The sequence below is a fragment of the Lissotriton helveticus genome, chromosome 8 (genome assembly GCF_964261635.1).
Source record: "Lissotriton helveticus chromosome 8, aLisHel1.1, whole genome shotgun sequence".
NCBI classification, from domain to species: Eukaryota; Metazoa; Chordata; class Amphibia; order Caudata; family Salamandridae; genus Lissotriton; species Lissotriton helveticus.
The window spans coordinates 95,158,281-95,176,409 of NC_136069.1; positions in this window are offsets into that span (position 1 = coordinate 95,158,281).

Consider the following 18,129-nt stretch of genomic DNA (forward strand, 5'->3'; position numbering starts at 1 on the left):
TTGCAAAAAACACAGTTGATGGACAGAATGTAGAACAATGTCATACATTCACCCCAGTACAAGGATCTGGGCCTAAATCCATCGTTTTTTTGCACTCCACACCACCCTGGGTTAGACACTGGCTGTATGCAAATCAGCTCTGACCCTGTGCCTCATGGGAACAGTCCAGTCCGAACTTCCAAGCCATGTCTTTCCCAGAACGGAATCAAGCATCCAAGGACCGGTTTCTGGCTATCAGCCATCTTCAGCCTGGATAGCTTGACTCCAGTGGTGTGGAGAGCCTGGGACTCACGTCTGAGCATACCCAGCCCACTCGGGGTGAAAATTGCAAAAAACACAGTTGATGGACAGAATGTAGAACAATGTCATACATTCACCCCAGTACAAGGATCTGGGCCTAAATCCATCGTTTTTTTGCACTCCACACCACCCTGGGTTAGACACTGGCTGTATGCAAATCAGCTCTGACCCTGTGCCTCATGGGAACAGTCCAGTCCGAACTACCAAGCCATGTCTTTCCCAGACCAGAATCAAGCATCCAAGGACCGGTTTCTGGCTATCAGCCATCTTCAGCCTGGATAGCTTGACTCCAGTGGTGTGGAGAGCCTGGGACTCACGTCTGAGCATACCCAGCCCACTCGGGGTGAAAATTGCAAAAAACACAGTTGATGGACAGAATGTAGAACAATGTCATACATTCACCCCAGTACAAGGATCTGGGCCTAAATCCATCGTATTTTTGCACTCCACACCACCCTGGGTTAGACACTGGCTGTATGCAAATCAGCTCTGACCCTGTGCCTCATGGGAACAGTCCAGTCCGAACTACCAAGCCATATCTTTCCCAGACCGGAATCAAGCATCCAAGGACCGGTTTCTGGCTATCAGCCATCTTCAGCCTGGATAGCTTGACTCCAGTGGTGTGGAGAGCCTGGGACTCACGTCTGAGCATACCCAGCCCACTCGGGGTGAAAATTGCAAAAAACACAGTTGATGGACAGAATGTAGAACAATGTCATACATTCACCCCAGTACAAGGATCTGGGCCTAAATCCATCGTTTTTTTGCACTCCACACCACCCTGGGTTAGACACTGGCTGTATGCAAATCAGCTCTGACCCTGTGCCTCATGGGAACAGTCCAGTCCGAACTACCAAGCCATGTCTTTCCCAGACCGGAATCAAGCATCCAAGGACCGGTTTCTGGCTATCAGCCATCTTCAGCCTGGATAGCTTGACTCCAGTGGTGTGGAGAGCCTGGGACTCACGTCTGAGCATACCCAGCCCACTCGGGGTGAAAATTGCAAAAAACACAGTTGATGGACAGAATGTAGAACAATGTCATACATTCACCCCAGTACAAGGATCTGGGCCTAAATCCATCGTTTTTTTGCACTCCACACCACCCTGGGTTAGACACTGGCTGTATGCAAATCAGCTCTGACCCTGTGCCTCATGGGAACAGTCCAGTCCGAACTACCAAGCCATGTCTTTCCCAGAACGGAATCAAGCATCCAAGGACCGGTTTCTGGCTATCAGCCATCTTCAGCCTGGATAGCTTGACTCCAGTGGTGTGAAGAGCCTGGGACTCACGTCTGAGCATACCCAGCCCACTCGGGGTGAAAATTGCAAAAAACACAGTTGATGGACAGAATGTAGAACAATGTCATACATTCACCCCAGTCCAAGGATATGGGCCTAATTCCATCGTTTTTTGCACTCCACACCACCCTGGGTTAGACACTGGCTGTATGCAAATCAGCTCTGACCCTGTGCCTCATGGGAACAGTCCAGTCCGAACTACCAAGCCATGTCTTTCCCAGACCGGAATCAAGCATCCAAGGACCGGTTTCTGGCTATCAGCCATCTTCAGCCTGGATAGCTTGACTCCAGTGGTGTGGAGAGCCTGGGACTCACGTCTGAGCATACGCAGCCCACTCGGGGTGAAAATTGCAAAAAACACAGTTGATGGACAGAATGTAGAACAATGTCATACATTCACCCCAGTACAAGGATCTGGGCCTAAATCCATCGTTTTTTTGCACTCCACACCACCCTGGGTTAGACACTGGCTGTATGCAAATCAGCTCTGACCCTGTGCCTCATGGGAACAGTCCAGTCCGAACTACCAAGCCATGTCTTTCCCAGACCGGAATCAAGCATCCAAGGACCGGTTTCTGGCTATCAGCCATCTTCAGCCTGGATAGCTTGACTCCAGTGGTGTGGAGAGCCTAGGACTCACGTCTGAGCATACCCAGCCCACTCGGGGTGAAAATTGCAAAAAACACAGTTGATGGACAGAATGTAGAACAATGTCATACATTCATCCCAGTACAAGGATCTGGGCCTAAATCCATCGTTTTTTTGCACTCCACACCACCCTGGGTTAGACACTGGCTGTATGCAAATCAGCTCTGACCCTGTGCCTCATGGGAACAGTCCAGTCCGAACTACCAAGCCATGTCTTTCCTAGACCGGAATCAAGCATCCAAGGACCGGTTTCTGGCTATCAGCCATCTTCAGCCCGGATAGCTTGACTCCAGTGGTGTGGAGAGCCTGGGACTCACGTCTGAGCATACCCAGCCCACTCGGGGTGAAAATTGCAAAAAACACAGTTGATGGACAGAATGTAGAACAATGTCATACATTCACCCCAGTACAAGGATCTGGGCCTAAATCCATCGTTTTTTTGCACTCCACACCACCCTGGGTTAGACACTGGCTGTATGCAAATCAGCTCTGACCCTGTGCCTCATGGGAACAGTCCAGTCCGAACTACCAAGCCATGTCTTTCCCAGACCGGAATCAAGCATCCAAGGACCGGTTTCTGGCTATCAGCCATCTTCAGCCTGGATAGCTTGACTCCAGTGGTGTGGAGAGCCTGGGACTCACGTCTGAGCATACCCAGCCCACTCGGGGTGAAAATTGCAAAAAACACAGTTGATAGACAGAATGTAGAACAATGTCATACATTCACCCCAGTACAAGGATCTGGGCCTAAATCCATCGTTTTTTTGCACTCCACACCACCCTGGGTTAGACACTGGCTGTATGCAAATCAGCTCTGACCCTGTGCCTCATGGGAACAGTCCAGTCCGAACTACCAAGCCATGTCTTTCCCAGACCGGAATCAAGCATCCAAGGACCGGTTTCTGGCTATCAGCCATCTTCAGCCCGGATAGCTTGACTCCAGTGGTGTGGAGAGCCTGGGACTCACGTCTGAGCATACCCAGCCCACTCGGGGTGAAAATTGCAAAAAACACAGTTGATGGACAGAATGTAGAACAATGTCATACATTCACCCCAGTACAAGGATCTGGGCCTAAATCCATCGTTTTTTTGCACTCCACACCACCCTGGGTTAGACACTGGCTGTATGCAAATCAGCTCTGACCCTGTGCCTCATGGGAACAGTCCAGTCCGAACTACCAAGCCATGTCTTTCCCAGACCGGAATCAAGCATCCAAGGACCGGTTTCTGGCTATCAGCCATCTTCAGCCTGGATAGCTTGACTCCAGTGGTGTGGAGAGCCTGGGACTCACGTCTGAGCATACCCAGCCCACTCGGGGTGAAAATTGCAAAAAACACAGTTGATGGACAGAATGTAGAACAATGTCATACATTCACCCCAGTACAAGGATCTGGGCCTAAATCCATCGTTTTTTTGCACTCCACACCACCCTGGGTTAGACACTGGCTGTATGCAAATCAGCTCTGACCCTGTGCCTCATGGGAACAGTCCAGTCCGAACTACCAAGCCATGTCTTTCCCAGACCGGAATCAAGCATCCAAGGACCGGTTTCTGGCTATCAGCCATCTTCAGCCTGGATAGCTTGACTCCAGTGGTGTGGAGAGCCTGGGACTCACGTCTGAGCATACCCAGCCCACTCGGGGTGAAAATTGCAAAAAACACAGTTGATGGACAGAATGTAGAACAATGTCATACATTCACCCCAGTACAAGGATCTGGGCCTAAATCCATCGTATTTTTGCACTCCACACCACCCTGGGTTAGACACTGGCTGTATGCAAATCAGCTCTGACCCTGTGCCTCATGGGAACAGTCCAGTCCGAACTACCAAGCCATGTCTTTCCCAGACCGGAATCAAGCATCCAAGGACCGGTTTCTGGCTATCAGCCATCTTCAGCCTGGATAGCTTGACTCCAGTGGTGTGGAGAGCCTGGGACTCACGTCTGAGCATACCCAGCCCACTCGGGGTGAAAATTGCAAAAAACACAGTTGATGGACAGAATGTAGAACAATGTCATACATTCACCCCAGTACAAGGATCTGGGCCTAAATCCATCGTTTTTTTGCACTCCACACCACCCTGGGTTAGACACTGGCTGTATGCAAATCAGCTCTGACCCTGTGCCTCATGGGAACAGTCCAGTCCGAACTACCAAGCCATATCTTTCCCAGACCGGAATCAAGCATCCAAGGACCGGTTTCTGGCTATCAGCCATCTTCAGCCTGGATAGCTTGACTCCAGTGGTGTGGAGAGCCTGGGACTCACGTCTGAGCATACCCAGCCCACTCGGGGTGAAAATTGCAAAAAACACAGTTGATGGACAGAATGTAGAACAATGTCATACATTCACCCCAGTACAAGGATCTGGGCCTAAATCCATCGTTTTTTTGCACTCCACACCACCCTCGGTTAGACACTGGCTGTATGCAAATCAGCTCTGACCCTGTGCCTCATGGGAACAGTCCAGTCCGAACTACCAAGCCATGTCTTTCCCAGAACGGAATCAAGCATCCAAGGACCGGTTTCTGGCTATCAGCCATCTTCAGCCTGGATAGCTTGACTCCAGTGGTGTGAAGAGCCTGGGACTCACGTCTGAGCATACCCAGCCCACTCGGGGTGAAAATTGCAAAAAACACATTTGATGGACAGAATGTAGAACAATGTCATACATTCACCCCAGTCCAAGGATATGGGCCTAATTCCATCGTTTTTTGCACTCCACACCACCCTGGGTTAGACACTGGCTGTATGCAAATCAGCTCTGACCCTGTGCCTCATGGGAACAGTCCAGTCCGAACTACCAAGCCATGTCTTTCCCAGACCGGAATCAAGCATCCAAGAACCGGTTTCTGGCTATCAGCCATCTTCATCCTGGATAGCTTGACTCCAGTGGTTTGGAGAGCCTGGGACTCACGTCTGAGCATACGCAGCCCACTCGGGGTGAAAATTGCAAAAAACACAGTTGATGGACAGAATGTAGAACAATGTCATACATTCACCCCAGTACAAGGATCTGGGCCTAAATCCATCGTTTTTTTGCACTCCACACCACCCTGGGTTAGACACTGGCTGTATGCAAATCAGCTCTGACCCTGTGCCTCATGGGAACAGTCCAGTCCGAACTACCAAGCCATGTCTTTCCCAGACCGGAATCAAGCATCCAAGGACCGGTTTCTGGCTATCAGCCATCTTCAGCCTGGATAGCTTGACTCCAGTGGTGTGGAGAGCCTAGGACTCACGTCTGAGCATACCCAGCCCACTCGGGGTGAAAATTGCAAAAAACACAGTTGATGGACAGAATGTAGAACAATGTCATACATTCATCCCAGTACAAGGATCTGGGCCTAAATCCATCGTTTTTTTGCACTCCACACCACCCTGGGTTAGACACTGGCTGTATGCAAATCAGCTCTGACCCTGTGCCTCATGGGAACAGTCCAGTCCGAACTACCAAGCCATGTCTTTCCTAGACCGTAATCAAGCATCCAAGGACCGGTTTCTGGCTATCAGCCATCTTCAGCCCGGATAGCTTGACTCCAGTGGTGTGGAGAGCCTGGGACTCACGTCTGAGCATAACCAGCCCACTCGGGGTGAAAATTGCAAAAAACACAGTTGATGGACAGAATGTAGAACAATGTCATACATTCACCCCAGTACAAGGATCTGGGCCTAAATCCATCGTTTTTTTGCACTCCACACCACCCTGGGTTAGACACTGGCTGTATGCAAATCAGCTCTGACCCTGTGCCTCATGGGAACAGTCCAGTCCGAACTACCAAGCCATGTCTTTCCCAGACCGGAATCAAGCATCCAAGGACCCGTTTCTGGCTATCAGCCATCTTCAGCCTGGATAGCTTGACTCCAGTGGTGTGGAGAGCATGGGACTCACGTCTGAGCATACCCAGCCCACTCGGGGTGAAAATTGCAAAAAACACAGTTGATGGACAGAATGTAGAACAATGTCATACATTCACCCCAGTACAAGGATCTGGGCCTAAATCCATCGTTTTTTTGCACTCCACACCACCCTGGGTTAGACACTGGCTGTATGCAAATCAGCTCTGACCCTGTGCCTCATGGGAACAGTCCAGTCCCAACTACCAAGCCATGTCTTTCCCAGACCGCAATCAAGCATCCAAGGACCGGTTTCTGGCTATCAGCCATCTTCAGCCCGGATAGCTTGACTCCAGTGGTGTGGAGAGCCTGGGACGCACGTCTGAGCATACCCAGCCCACTCGGGGTGAAAATTGCAAAAAACACAGTTGATGGACAGAATGTAGAACAATGTCACACATTCACCCCAGTACAAGGATCTGGGCCTAATTCCATCGTTTTTTTGCACTCCACACCACCCTGGGTTAGACACTGGCTGTATGCAAATCAGCTCTGACCCTGTGCCTCATGGGAACAGTCCAGTCCGAACTACCAAGCCATGTCTTTCCCAGACCGGAATCAAGCATCCAAGGACCGGTTTCTGGCTATCAGCCATCTTCAGCCTGGATAGCTTGACTCCAGTGGTGTGGAGAGCCTGGGACTCACGTCTGAGCATACCCAGCCCACTCGGGGTGAAAATTGCAAAATACACAGTTGATGGACAGAATGTAGAACAATGTCATACATTCACCCCAGTACAAGGATCTGGGCCTAAATCCATCGTTTTTTTGCACTCCACACCACCCTGGGTTAGACACTGGCTGTATGCAAATCAGCTCTGAACCTGTGCCTCATGGGAACAGTCCAGTCCAAACTACCAAGCCATGTCTTTCCCAGACCGGAATCAAGCATCCAAGGACCGGTTTCTGGCTATCAGCCATCTTCAGCCTGGATAGCTTGACTCCAGTGGTGTGGAGAGCCTGGGACTCACGTCTGAGCATACCCAGCCCACTCGGGGTGAAAATTGCAAAAAACACAGTTGATGGACAGAATGTAGAACAATGTCATACATTCACCCCAGTACAAGGATCTGGGCCTAAATCCATTGTTTTTTTGCACTCCACACCATCCTGGGTTAGACACTGGCTGTATGCAAATCAGCTCTGACCCTGTGCCTCATGGGAACAGTCCAGTCCAAACTACCAAGCCATGTCTTTCCCAGACCGGAATCAAGCATCCAAGGACCGGTTTATGGCTATCAGCCATCTTCAGCCTGGATAGCTTGACTCCAGTGGTGTGGAGAGCCTGGGACTCACGTCTGAGCATACCCAGCCCACTCGGGGTGAAAATTGCAAAAAATACAGTTGATGGACAGAATGTAGAACAATGTCATACATTCACCCCAGTACAAGGATCTGGGCCTAAATCCATCGTTTTTTTTGCACTCCACACCACCCTGGGTTAGACACTGGCTGTATGCAAATCAGCTCTGACCCTGTGCCTCATGGGAACAGTCCAGTCCGAACTACCAAGCCATGTCTTTCCCAGACCGGAATCAAGCATCCAAGGACCGGTTTCTGGCTATCAGCCATCTTCAGCCTGGATAGCTTGACTCCAGTGGTGTGGAAAGCCTGGGACTCACGTCTGAGCATACGCAGCCCACTCGGGGTGAAAATTGCAAAAAACACAGTTGATGGACAGAATGTAGAACAATGTCATAAATTCACCCCAGTACAAGGATCTGGGCCTAAATCCATCGTTTTTTTGCACTCCACACCACCCTGGGTTAGACACTGGCTGTATGCAAATCAGCTCTGACCCTGTGCCTCATGGGAACAGTCCAGTCCGAACTACCAAGCCATTTCTTTCCCAGACCGGAATCAAGCATCCAAGGACCGGTTTCTGGCTATCAGCCATCTTCAGCCCGGATAGCTTGACTCCAGTGGTGTGGAGAGCCTGGGACTCACGTCTGAGCATACCCAGCCCACTCGGGGTGAAAATTGCAAAAAACACAGTTGATGGACAGAATGTAGAACAATGTCATACATTCACCCCAGTACACGGATCTGGGCCTAAATCCATCGTTTTTTTGCACTCCACACCACCCTGGGTTAGACACTGGCTGTATGCAAATCAGCTCTGACCCTGTGCCTCATGGGAACAGTCCAGTCCGAACTACCAAGCCATGTCTTTCCCAGACCGGAATCAAGCATCCAAGGACCGGTTTCTGGCTATCAGCCATCTTCATCCTGGATAGCTTGACTCCAGTGGTGTGGAGAGCCTGGGACTCACGTCTGAGCATACCCAGCCCACTCGGGGTGAAAATTGCAAAAAACACAGTTGATGGACAGAATGTAGAACAATGTCACACATTCACCCCAGTACAAGGATCTGGGCCTAAATCCATCGTTTTTTTGCACTCCACACCACCCTGGGTTAGACACTGGCTGTATGCAAATCAGCTCTGACCCTGTGCCTCATGGGAACAGTCCAGTCCGAACTACCAAGCCATGTCTTTCCCAGACCGGAATCAAGCATCCAAGGACCGGTTTCTGGCTATCAGCCATCTTAAGCCTGGATAGCTTGACTCCAGTGGTGTGGAGAGCCTGGGACTCACGTCTGAGCATACCCAGCCCACTCGGGGTGAAAATTGCAAAAAACACAGTTGATGGACAGAATGTAGAACAATGTCATACATTCACCCCAGTACAAGGATCTGGGCCTAATTCCATCGTTTTTTTGCACTCCACACCACCCTGGGTTAGACACTGGCTGTATGCAAATCAGCTCTGACCCTGTGCCTCATGGGAACAGTCCAGTCCGAACTACCAAGCCATGTCTTTCCCAGACCGGAATCAAGCATCCAAGGACCGGTTTCTGGCTATCAGCCATCTTCAGCCTGGATAGCTTGACTCCAGTGGTGTGGAGAGCCTGGGACTCACGTCTGAGCATACCCAGCCCACTCGGGGTGAAAATTGCAAAAAACACAGTTGATGGACAGAATGTAGAACAATGTCATAAATTCACCCCAGTACAAGGATCTGGGCCTAAATCCATCGTTTTTTTGCACTCCACACCACCCTGGGTTAGACACTGGCTGTATGCAAATCAGCTCTGACCCTGTGCCTCATGGGAACAGTCCAGTCCGAACTACCAAGCCATTTCTTTCCCAGACCGGAATCAAGCATCCAAGGACCGGTTTCTGGCTATCAGCCATCTTCAGCCCGGATAGCTTGACTCCAGTGGTGTGGAGAGCCTGGGACTCACGTCTGAGCATACCCAGCCCACTCGGGGTGAAAATTGCAAAAAACACAGTTGATGGACAGAATGTAGAACAATGTCATACATTCACCCCAGTACACGGATCTGGGCCTAAATCCATCGTTTTTTTGCACTCCACACCACCCTGGGTTAGACACTGGCTGTATGCAAATCAGCTCTGACCCTGTGCCTCATGGGAACAGTCCAGTCCGAACTACCAAGCCATGTCTTTCCCAGACCGGAATCAAGCATCCAAGGACCGGTTTCTGGCTATCAGCCATCTTCAGCCTGGATAGCTTGACTCCAGTGGTGTGGAGAGCCTGGGACTCACGTCTGAGCATACCCAGCCCACTCGGGGTGAAAATTGCAAAAAACACAGTTGATGGACAGAATGTAGAACAATGTCATACATTCACCCCAGTACAAGGATCTGGGCCTAAATCCATGGTTTTTTTGCACTCCACACCACCCTGGGTTAGACACTGGCTGTATGCAAATCAGCTCTGACCCTGTGCCTCATGGGAACAGTCCAGTCCGAACTACCAAGCCATGTCTTTCCCAGACCGGAATCAAGCATCCAAGGACCGGTTTCTGGCTATCAGCCATCTTCAGCCTGGATAGCTTGACTCCAGTGGTGTGGAGAGCCTGGGACTCACGTCTGAGCATACCCAGCCCACTCGGGGTGAAAATTGCAAAAAACACAGTTGATGGACAGAATGTAGAACAATGTCATACATTCACCCCAGTACAAGGATCTGGGCCTAAATCCATCGTTTTTTTGCACTCCACTCCACCCTGGGTTAGACACTGGCTGTATGCAAATCAGCTCTGACCCTGTGCCTCATGGGAACAGTCCAGTCCGAACTACCAAGCCAAGTCTTTCCCAGACCGGAATCAAGCATCCAAGGACCGGTTTCTGGCTATCAGCCATCTTCAGCCTGGATAGCTTGACTCCAGTGGTGTGGAGAGCCTGGGACTCACGTCTGAGCATACCCAGCCCACTCGGGGTGAAAATTGCAAAAAACACAGTTGATGGACAGAATGTAGAACAATGTCATACATTCACCCCAGTACAAGGATCTGGGCCTAAATCCATCGTTTTTTGCACTCCACACCACCCTGGGTTAGACACTGGCTGTATGCAAATCAGCTCTGACCCTGTGCCTCATGGGAACAATCCAGTCCGAACTACCAAGCCATGTCTTTACCAGACCGGAATCAAGCATCCAAGGACCGGTTTCTGGCTATCAGCCATCTTCAGCCCGGATAGCTTGACTCCAGTGGTGTGGAGAGCCTGGGACTCACGTCTGAGCATACCCAGCCCACTCGGGGTGAAAATTGCAAAAAACACAGTTGATGGACAGAATGTAGAACAATGTCATACATTCACCCCAGTACAAGGATCTGGGCCTAAATCCATCGTTTTTTTGCACTCCACACCACCCTGGGTTAGACACTGGCTGTATGCAAATCAGCTCTGACCCTGTGCCTCATGGGAACAGTCCAGTCCGAACTACCAAGCCATGTCTTTCCCAGACCGGAATCAAGCATCCAAGGACCGGTTTCTGGCTATCAGCCATCTTCATCCTGGATAGCTTGACTCCAGTGGTGTGGAGAGCCTGGGACTCACGTCTGATCATACCCAGCCCACTCGGGGTGAAAATTGCAAAAAACACAGTTGATGGACAGAATGTAGAACAATGTCACACATTCACCCCAGTACAAGGATCTGGGCGTAAATCCATCGGTTTTTTGCACTCCACACCACCCTGGGTTAGACACTGGATGTATGCAAATCAGCTCTGACCCTGTGCCTCATGGGAACAGTCCAGTCCGAACTACCAAGCCATGTCTTTCCCAGACCGGAATCAAGCATCCAAGGACCGGTTTCTGGCTATCAGCCATCTTCAGCCTGGATAGCTTGACTCCAGTGGTGTGGAGAGCCTGGGACTCACGTCTGAGCATACCCAGCCCACTCGGGGTGAAAATTGCAAAAAACACAGTTGATGGACAGAATGTAGAACAATGTCATACATTCACCCCAGTCCAAGGATATGGGCCTAATTCCATCGTTTTTTGCACTCCACACCACCCTGGGTTAGACACTGGCTGTATGCAAATCAGCTCTGACCCTGTGCCTCATGGGAACAGTCCAGTCCGAACTACCAAGCCATGTCTTTCCCAGACCGGAATCAAGCATCCAAGGACCGGTTTCTGGCTATCAGCCATCTTCAGCCTGGATAGCTTGACTCCAGTGGTGTGGAGAGCCTGGGACTCACGTCTGAGCATACGCAGCCCACTCGGGGTGAAAATTGCAAAAAACACAGTTGATGGACAGAATGTAGAACAATGTCATACATTCACCCCAGTACAAGGATCTGGGCCTAAATCCATCGTTTTTTTGCACTCCACACCACCCTGGGTTAGACACTGGCTGTATGCAAATCAGCTCTGACCCTGTGCCTCATGGGAACAGTCCAGTCCGAACTACCAAGCCATGTCTTTCCCAGACCGGAATCAAGCATCCAAGGACCGGTTTCTGGCTATCAGCCATCTTCAGCCTGGATAGCTTGACTCCAGTGGTGTGGAGAGCCTAGGACTCACGTCTGAGCATACCCAGCCCACTCGGGGTGAAAATTGCAAAAAACACAGTTGATGGACAGAATGTAGAACAATGTCATACATTCATCCCAGTACAAGGATCTGGGCCTAAATCCATCGTTTTTTTGCACTCCACACCACCCTGGGTTAGACACTGGCTGTATGCAAATCAGCTCTGACCCTGTGCCTCATGGGAACAGTCCAGTCCGAACTACCAAGCCATGTCTTTCCTAGACCGGAATCAAGCATCCAAGGACCGGTTTCTGGCTATCAGCCATCTTCAGCCCGGATAGCTTGACTCCAGTGGTGTGGAGAGCCTGGGACTCACGTCTGAGCATACCCAGCCCACTCGGGGTGAAAATTGCAAAAAACACAGTTGATGGACAGAATGTAGAACAATGTCATACATTCACCCCAGTACAAGGATCTGGGCCTAAATCCATCGTTTTTTTGCACTCCACACCACCCTGGGTTAGACACTGGCTGTATGCAAATCAGCTCTGACCCTGTGCCTCATGGGAACAGTCCAGTCCGAACTACCAAGCCATGTCTTTCCCAGACCGGAATCAAGCATCCAAGGACCCGTTTCTGGCTATCAGCCATCTTCAGCCTGGATAGCTTGACTCCAGTGGTGTGGAGAGCCTGGGACTCACGTCTGAGCATACCCAGCCCACTCGGGGTGAAAATTGCAAAAAACACAGTTGATGGACAGAATGTAGAACAATGTCATACATTCACCCCAGTACAAGGATCTGGGCCTAAATCCATCGTTTTTTTGCACTCCACACCACCCTGGGTTAGACACTGGCTGTATGCAAATCAGCTCTGACCCTGTGCCTCATGGGAACAGTCCAGTCCCAACTACCAAGCCATGTCTTTCCCAGACCGGAATCAAGCATCCAAGGACCGGTTTCTGGCTATCAGCCATCTTCAGCCCGGATAGCTTGACTCCAGTGGTGTGGAGAGCCTGGGACGCACGTCTGAGCATACCCAGCCCACTTGGGGTGAAAATTGCAAAAAACACAGTTGATGGACAGAATGTAGAACAATGTCACACATTCACCCCAGTACAAGGATCTGGGCCTAATTCCATCGTTTTTTTGCACTCCACACCACCCTGGGTTAGACACTGGCTGTATGCAAATCAGCTCTGACCCTGTGCCTCATGGGAACAGTCCAGTCCGAACTACCAAGCCATGTCTTTCCCAGACCGGAATCAAGCATCCAAGGACCGGTTTCTGGCTATCAGCCATCTTCAGCCTGGATAGCTTGACTCCAGTGGTGTGGAGAGCCTGGGACTCACGTCTGAGCATACCCAGCCCACTCGGGGTGAAAATTGCAAAATACACAGTTGATGGACAGAATGTAGAACAATGTCATACATTCACCCCAGTACAAGGATCTGGGCCTAAATCCATCGTTTTTTTGCACTCCACACCACCCTGGGTTAGACACTGGCTGTATGCAAATCAGCTCTGAACCTGTGCCTCATGGGAACAGTCCAGTCCAAACTACCAAGCCATGTCTTTCCCAGACCGGAATCAAGCATCCAAGGACCGGTTTCTGGCTATCAGCCATCTTCAGCCTGGATAGCTTGACTCCAGTGGTGTGGAGAGCCTGGGACTCACGTCTGAGCATACCCAGCCCACTCGGGGTGAAAATTGCAAAAAATACAGTTGATGGACAGAATGTAGAACAATGTCATACATTCACCCCAGTACAAGGATCTGGGCCTAAATCCATCGTTTTTTTGCACTCCACACCACCCTGGGTTAGACACTGGCTGTATGCAAATCAGCTCTGACCCTGTGCCTCATGGGAACAGTCCAGTCCGAACTACCAAGCCATGTCTTTCCCAGACCGGAATCAAGCATCCAAGGACCGGTTTCTGGCTATCAGCCATCTTCAGCCTGGATAGCTTGACTCCAGTGGTGTGGAAAGCCTGGGACTCACGTCTGAGCATACGCAGCCCACTCGGGGTGAAAATTGCAAAAAACACAGTTGATGGACAGAATGTAGAACAATGTCATAAATTCACCCCAGTACAAGGATCTGGGCCTAAATCCATCGTTTTTTTGCACTCCACACCACCCTGGGTTAGACACTGGCTGTATGCAAATCAGCTCTGACCCTGTGCCTCATGGGAACAGTCCAGTCCGAACTACCAAGCCATTTCTTTCCCAGACCGGAATCAAGCATCCAAGGACCGGTTTCTGGCTATCAGCCATCTTCAGCCCGGATAGCTTGACTCCAGTGGTGTGGAGAGCCTGGGACTCACGTCTGAGCATACCCAGCCCACTCGGGGTGAAAATTGCAAAAAACACAGTTGATGGACAGAATGTAGAACAATGTCATACATTCACCCCAGTACACGGATCTGGGCCTAAATCCATCGTTTTTTTGCACTCCACACCACCCTGGGTTAGACACTGGCTGTATGCAAATCAGCTCTGACCCTGTGCCTCATGGGAACAGTCCAGTCCGAACTACCAAGCCATGTCTTTCCCAGACCGGAATCAAGCATCCAAGGACCGGTTTCTGGCTATCAGCCATCTTCATCCTGGATAGCTTGACTCCAGTGGTGTGGAGAGCCTGGGACTCACGTCTGAGCATACCCAGCCCACTCGGGGTGAAAATTGCAAAAAACACAGTTGATGGACAGAATGTAGAACAATGTCACACATTCACCCCAGTACAAGGATCTGGGCCTAAATCCATCGTTTTTTTGCACTCCACACCACCCTGGGTTAGACACTGGCTGTATGCAAATCAGCTCTGACCCTGTGCCTCATGGGAACAGTCCAGTCCGAACTACCAAGCCATGTCTTTCCCAGACCGGAATCAAGCATCCAAGGACCGGTTTCTGGCTATCAGCCATCTTCAGCCTGGATAGCTTGACTCCAGTGGTGTGGAGAGCCTGGGACTCACGTCTGAGCATACCCAGCCCACTCGGGGTGAAAATTGCAAAAAACACAGTTGATGGACAGAATGTAGAACAATGTCATACATTCACCCCAGTACAAGGATCTGGGCCTAAATCCATGGGTTTTTTGCACTCCACTCCACCCTGGGTTAGACACTGGCTGTATGCAAATCAGCTCTGACCCTGTGCCTCATGGGAACAGTCCAGTCCGAACTACCAAGCCATGTCTTTCCCAGACCGGAATCAAGCATCCAAGGACCGGTTTCTGGCTATCAGCCATCTTCATCCTGGATAGCTTGACTCCAGTGGTGTGGAGAGCCTGGGACTCACGTCTGAGCATACCCAGCCCACTCGGGGTGAAAATTGCAAAAAACACAGTTGATGGACAGAATGTAGAACAATGTCACACATTCACCCCAGTACAAGGATCTGGGCCTAAATCCATCGTTTTTTTGCACTCCACACCACCCTGGGTTAGACACTGGCTGTATGCAAATCAGCTCTGACCCTGTGCCTCATGGGAACAGTCCAGTCCGAACTACCAAGCCATGTCTTTCCCAGACCGGAATCAAGCATCCAAGGACCGGTTTCTGGCTATCAGCCATCTTCAGCCTGGATAGCTTGACTCCAGTGGTGTGGAGAGCCTGGGACTCACGTCTGAGCATACCCAGCCCACTCGGGGTGAAAATTGCAAAAAACACAGTTGATGGACAGAATGTAGAACAATGTCATACATTCACCCCAGTACAAGGATCTGGGCCTAAATCCATGGTTTTTTTGCACTCCACACCACCCTGGGTTAGACACTGGCTGTATGCAAATCAGCTCTGACCCTGTGCCTCATGGGAACAGTCCAGTCCGAACTACCAAGCCATGTCTTTCCCAGACCGGAATCAAGCATCCAAGGACCGGTTTCTGGCTATCAGCCATCTTCAGCCTGGATAGCTTGACTCCAGTGGTGTGGAGAGCCTGGGACTCACGTCTGAGCATACCCAGCCCACTCGGGGTGAAAATTGCAAAAAACACAGTTGATGGACAGAATGTAGAACAATGTCATACATTCACCCCAGTACAAGGATCTGGGCCTAAATCCATCGTTTTTTTGCACTCCACTCCACCCTGGGTTAGACACTGGCTGTATGCAAATCAGCTCTGACCCTGTGCCTCATGGGAACAGTCCAGTCCGAACTACCAAGCCAAGTCTTTCCCAGACCGGAATCAAGCATCCAAGGACCGGTTTCTGGCTATCAGCCATCTTCAGCCTGGATAGCTTGACTCCAGTGGTGTGGAGAGCCTGGGACTCACGTCTGAGCATACCCAGCCCACTCGGGGTGAAAATTGCAAAAAACACAGTTGATGGACAGAATGTAGAACAATGTCATACATTCACCCCAGTACAAGGATCTGGGCCTAAATCCATCGTTTTTTGCACTCCACTCCACACCACCCTGGGTTAGACACTGGCTGTATGCAAATCAGCTCTGACCCTGTGCCTCATGGGAACAATCCAGTCCGAACTACCAAGCCATGTCTTTACCAGACCGGAATCAAGCATCCAAGGACCGGTTTCTGGCTATCAGCCATCTTCAGCCCGGATAGCTTGACTCCAGTGGTGTGGAGAGCCTGGGACTCACGTCTGAGCATACCCAGCCCACTCGGGGTGAAAATTGCAAAAAACACAGTTGATGGACAGAATGTAGAACAATGTCATACATTCACCCCAGTACAAGGATCTGGGCCTAAATCCATCGTTTTTTTGCACTCCACACCACCCTGGGTTAGACACTGGCTGTATGCAAATCAGCTCTGACCCTGTGCCTCATGGGAACAGTCCAGTCCGAACTACCAAGCCATGTCTTTCCCAGACCGGAATCAAGCATCCAAGGACCGGTTTCTGGCTATCAGCCATCTTCATCCTGGATAGCTTGACTCCAGTGGTGTGGAGAGCCTGGGACTCACGTCTGATCATACCCAGCCCACTCGGGGTGAAAATTGCAAAAAACACAGTTGATGGACAGAATGTAGAACAATGTCACACATTCACCCCAGTACAAGGATCTGGGCCTAAATCCATCGTTTTTTTGCACTCCACACCACCCTGGGTTAGACACTGGATGTATGCAAATCAGCTCTGACCCTGTGCCTCATGGGAACAGTCCAGTCCGAACTACCAAGCCATGTCTTTCCCAGACCGGAATCAAGCATCCAAGGACCGGTTTCTGGCTATCAGCCATCTTCAGCCTGGATAGCTTGACTCCAGTGGTGTGGAGAGCCTGGGACTCACGTCTGAGCATACCCAGCCCACTCGGGGTGAAAATTGCAAAAAACACAGTTGATGGACAGAATGTAGAACAATGTCATACATTCACCCCAGTACAAGGATCTGGGCCTAAATCCATAGTTTTTTTGCACTCCACACCACCCTGGGTTAGACACTGGCTGTATGCAAATCAGCTCTGACCCTGTGCCTCATGGGAACAGTCCAGTCCGAACTACCAAGCCAAGTCTTTCCCAGACCGGAATCAAGCATCCAAGGACCGGTTTCTGGCTATCAGCCATCTTCAGCCTGGATAGCTTGACTCCAGTGGTGTGGAGAGCCTGGGACTCACGTCTGAGCATACCCAGCCCACTCGGGGTGAAAATTGCAAAAAACACAGTTGATGGACAGAATGTAGAACAATGTCATACATTCACCCCAGTACAAGGATCTGGGCCTAAATCCATCGTTTTTTTGCACTCCACACCACCCTGGGTTAGACACTGGCTGTATGCAAATCAGCTCTGACCCTGTGCCTCATGGGAACAGTCCAGTCCGAACTACCAAGCCATGTCTTTCCCAGACCGGAATCAAGCATCCAAGGACCGGTTTCTGGCTATCAGCCATCTTCAGCCTGGATAGCTTGACTCCAGTGGTGTGGAGAGCCTGGGACTCACGTCTGAGCATACCCAGCCCACTCGGGGTGAAAATTGCAAAAAACACAGTTGATGGACAGAATGTAGAACAATGTCATACATTCACCCCAGTACAAGGATCTGGGCCTAAATACATCGTTTTTTTGCACTCCACACCACCCTGGGTTAGACACTGGCTGTATGCAAATCAGCTCTGACCCTGTGCCTCATGGGAACAGTCCAGTCCGAACTACCAAGCCATGTCTTTCCCAGACCGGAATCAAGCATCCAAGGACCGGTTTCTGGCTATCAGCCATCTTCAGCCTGG